Raw genomic sequence first — 4455 nt, forward strand, 5'->3', positions numbered from 1 at the left:
GGAGGTTCGAAGACAACTCGACAGTGCAGGAGAATCGAGGTATTGTAAATAGATTTGTTGCTTGTTTCTGATTTCAAATCCACAATGAATATTGGTAGAAGGGAGTTGGTTATCGTCTGTTTTATGTTCCATACGTTTACCACCTTGTGACCCATGTCTTCAATCGCATCCTTAATTTCATCGATGTTAGTTGAGGGGTGTATGTTTTTTAGAATTACTCTAAAACTCCTATCTTGTTTCAACTTATAAGTATGGAATTCTGTATCTTTCGTTCGGAGTTTCTTGACTATTATCGAGTATGCATCCGTGGTCTTAGGTTGAATTTTAACTTGCTCCGCTCGTAATACCTTGATTTCATAGTTGCTAGGAACCTTATTATTGAGTAATTCCATAAGGGATCCCATCCTTTCCTGCACCCCTGCCGGCCGCCGCACCGCCTTGCAGACGCCCACCATCTCAGCCTGCCTTACAGCCATTACAGGTGTAGTGCCTCCCGCCATCAATCTCTCCTTCCATCTTCATTTTTTAATATTTTTTGATATTATTATTCCGTGCGCTGATGATAGCCCCAAAAAAAGGGCCGAAACGTTCGCTTTACGCAAATTTTTATGCTACATTGAGATTTTGTTTGTAATAAACTTTTATGTCATTATTGCGCTGGGCTCTCATTGCCATTGTATCTTATTCTTAACTGATTTTTATCTTTAGAGCCTTACTTTTATATTTAATTTTGTTACAAGCTGTAAAAATGTGTTTTTATTTCTTTTTTCAGTACATTAGTTTCGTGTTTGGACAAAACGCTGTCCTATGTTTTAAATCATGGATAAAATACAGTAAAATTATCATAAAAAATAGATTGAAGACCGAGTTCTTACGCAAATGTATTAGATTTAACATCGTTCCTCTGCATTTGTCCAATGTTCGGTTCAATTTTTTTTGTCAAGAATCTGCCTTTTACAATAATGTCTTTAAACATTGTAGACAGCTCTTTAGCAGAAGATTACTACAGATTGAACTCTTTGACACATATTTGTGTATCAGATCGGCACATACCCAGATTTATAAACTTTCTCGTTCTTTATACCGTGACATTCCGATGTCTGTCTGTAACTCATTTTTTACTAGACAATGAGGACCATTGTACTCTTTTTTTATTAACCATCATGACAAACTTAACAAGAAATTTGATCGCTTATTGACTGAACATAAAGTTAAGACTGGAGACATCAAACCGATACATTATTTTTACCGTTTCTTGACTCATCCACATAACAACGTTAGAGAATGTCGTTTTTCCTTTAAACCACTCAACACTCCAGAAAACACACTTTGTCGTAACATTAAGATTGGAATTGACCCACATATGTTTAATGATAAAAAACAGCCTTCTTTACACATTAATGATAAGTGGTTTGTTAACCTTTCTTTTACCTTTGTTCCTCAAGATGTACAGAGCTTATTGCAATTGGGCGATAATTTCAGTCTTCCTATTAATAACAATGACAAACTAACCACAGAGTTTATAAAAAATATCGAGAGCAACCTTATTAAACTTCCTCCAGCAACACAAGTGGCAATTAGAAACCGTTCAGTTAATATTATTAATAATCTCCCTAATTACTGGATCCCTAAATGCGAATTCAATACATATATAAAACAATTAATTCATACTCCACTAAATTTTTTAAACAAAACAATAATCTTATTGTCACATGTGCGGATAAGGGAAACATTACTGTCGCTCTGGATAAAGACATATACTTCAAGAAAATTAAAGAATTATTGACTGACAATAACATATAACGTCGTTAAAAAAGACCCGACAAAAAAGCTCACATCATGTCTACGCGATTTATTGAAGAGATGGAAAGAGTCTGAGTTCATATCAGCCTCCACTTATAGATTTTTGTTATGTAGCGACGGTGTTTTACCAAGAGCATACGGACTCCCTAAAATTCACAAGCCGAACTGCCCTTTTCGTCTCATTGTTTCCTCCCTTAACAGTCCTTTATACAATTTAATTTCTTTTATCCATCGCATAATGCTTAAAAGTTTTTTCACTGCATATAGCCACATCAATAACAGCTTTGAACTGGTAAAAAAGCTTTCTGATATACACATCAATAAAGATTTCCGTTTGATTTCGCTAGACGTCACTTCCTTATTTACCAATATTCCCATCGAAATGGCGATCGAGAGTGTCTCTTCCAGATGGAATTACATTTCTACGAATTGTATCATATCTAAATTTGAATGTATTACTGCTGTTAGACTAATATTAAACTCTACTTTTTTCACTTTTAATGGAGTGATTTACCAACAAACATTCGGTACGCCTATGGGGTCTCCTCTTTCACCTATTATCGCAGACATAGTATTACAGGACTTGGAAACCAGAGCTCTCGAATCTTTGACTTTCACCTCTCCATTTTTTGTTAGGTACGGAGATGACATTGCATTAGCAGCCCCTTCCACTTTTCTCGATCATACTCTGAACATTTTTAACGCCTTCCATCCACGCTTGCAATTTACAATGAAGATTGGTGAAGAAAATAAACTCAAATTTTTAGATGTCACCATAATTTTAGTCGATAACCAACTGATATTTGACTAATACCATAAACCAACGTTTTCTGAGAGATATTTACATTTCTTTTCCAATCACCCGTTATGTCAAAAAAGAGGTACCGCGATAGGCTTAGTCGATAGAGCATTTTTACTATCACATCCGACGTTCCAACGTAAAAACTTTAAGTTAGTGGTTGAGATTCTGTGGATAATGGTTATCCTCTGGATTTCGTTTTCAATATCCTACATGAACGTCTTAAGATCCTTTTTTCATAAGACAAACTCTAATTTTGACAACAAAAAACAGATTGATGAGTCTGAGAGAATCTCTTTTTTCACAATACCGTATTGTTCCTGTAATTTCTGAACAATTTAAGAACATCACTAGAGACTTAAATGTTAAATTGGTAACATATGTCAAGGTCAAAGTTATTGGAGGTAGGTACGTTAATCTAAATATTTACCATTAAATTATTATATCGAAGTCTTAATAAATCGAACAAATTCATTAGAGCTCACAAAGATTTTTGTCCACAATCTACTTGTAATAATGTTGTCTATAAAATTAACTACGATAATTGTGATGCGTCTTATGTGGGATAGACGAAAAGACAATTACATACTAGAATTTCAGAACATAGATATCATATCCGGAGAAACACGACCAACCACTCCGTTATAACAGATCATAGATTAGCCTATAACCACGATTTTAATTGGGACAATGTTGAAATATTAGATAAAGAACCACATCTACATAAACGATTAATTTCTGAAGTTTTACATATAAAAATGCAAAAAAATAGTCTAAATTTGCAGACAGATACTGAATGTCATCCTGAAACGTATTTGAATGTACTCGAGAAACTCTCTAAAATTTGAATTACATTATTATCTTTGTTTTTTACAAAGCATAATTTTTACTTGATATTGACATTATGTACACACTTCTCCATACCTATACTTTTTGTATTTTAATCGACTCGACCGTCTTTAATTTATTTCGTACATTGTAATTTACACTATTTATTTATCTAATATTACCGTATTCGTCCATCTTGACAATAGTTTGCGCTGTTTTAACTACGTATTGACTACTAATTTTATATTTCTTCGACTTTATAAATTTATTTATTTTAATCGACACGACAATTAATTATGCCTATTTTATTCGAATGGTACATTATCATTTTTATTTTTTATTTATAGTCATTGTTATATTATTTGTATTTATTGGTATCTCATTTTCATTATTTATATTATTTCATATGTATATTATTTTTCGACCGTACTTGTTAATCTTTAAAACGATCGTTTGCGCCGCTAGATTTGATCTTTTTGACAACAATATTGTTCAAGATTGAAACGTTTAATTTAATCGATGAATTTAAACTGTAAATTCAACCGACATATCTGAACGGTAAGAGCCGCAATCAAAACACGAGCGAGAATAAGCATCGTAGCGATCAGCCGATCAGCGCGTGATCGCGTGATCAAAACAAAGAACAAGTGTGACAAACACTTACATTCTCGAACATTCGATGCCGAAAATCTCCTATTATGGAAATCGGTCGACCGCGACTGTGTTCCGTCGTTATTCAGTCTGCATACGACAACGATTCGAGCTGGTCGATAGCAATCGATCATAGTTTCGAATATCATCATTTCTCGTATGATATTCTTTCGTGTCTTATTCTCGCTCGTGTCGCGTACGCAGTAGGCTTACTCGTCTCAAATTCGGTCCAAATTGTCTTGCCATACGATCGCATTCATATTCTCGCGGCGGTCAATTCGGTCATATCTAAAACTGTATTTTTCAACTCAGTTAGTGCTAAGACATTGTGAACGTTAATTCTGTGGAGTCCGAGAGTCGACGCTCGTTAACCG

Source organism: Formica exsecta, unplaced genomic scaffold (assembly GCF_003651465.1).
Source record: "Formica exsecta isolate Colony F162 unplaced genomic scaffold, ASM365146v1 scaffold215, whole genome shotgun sequence".
NCBI lineage: Eukaryota > Metazoa > Arthropoda > Insecta > Hymenoptera > Formicidae > Formica > Formica exsecta.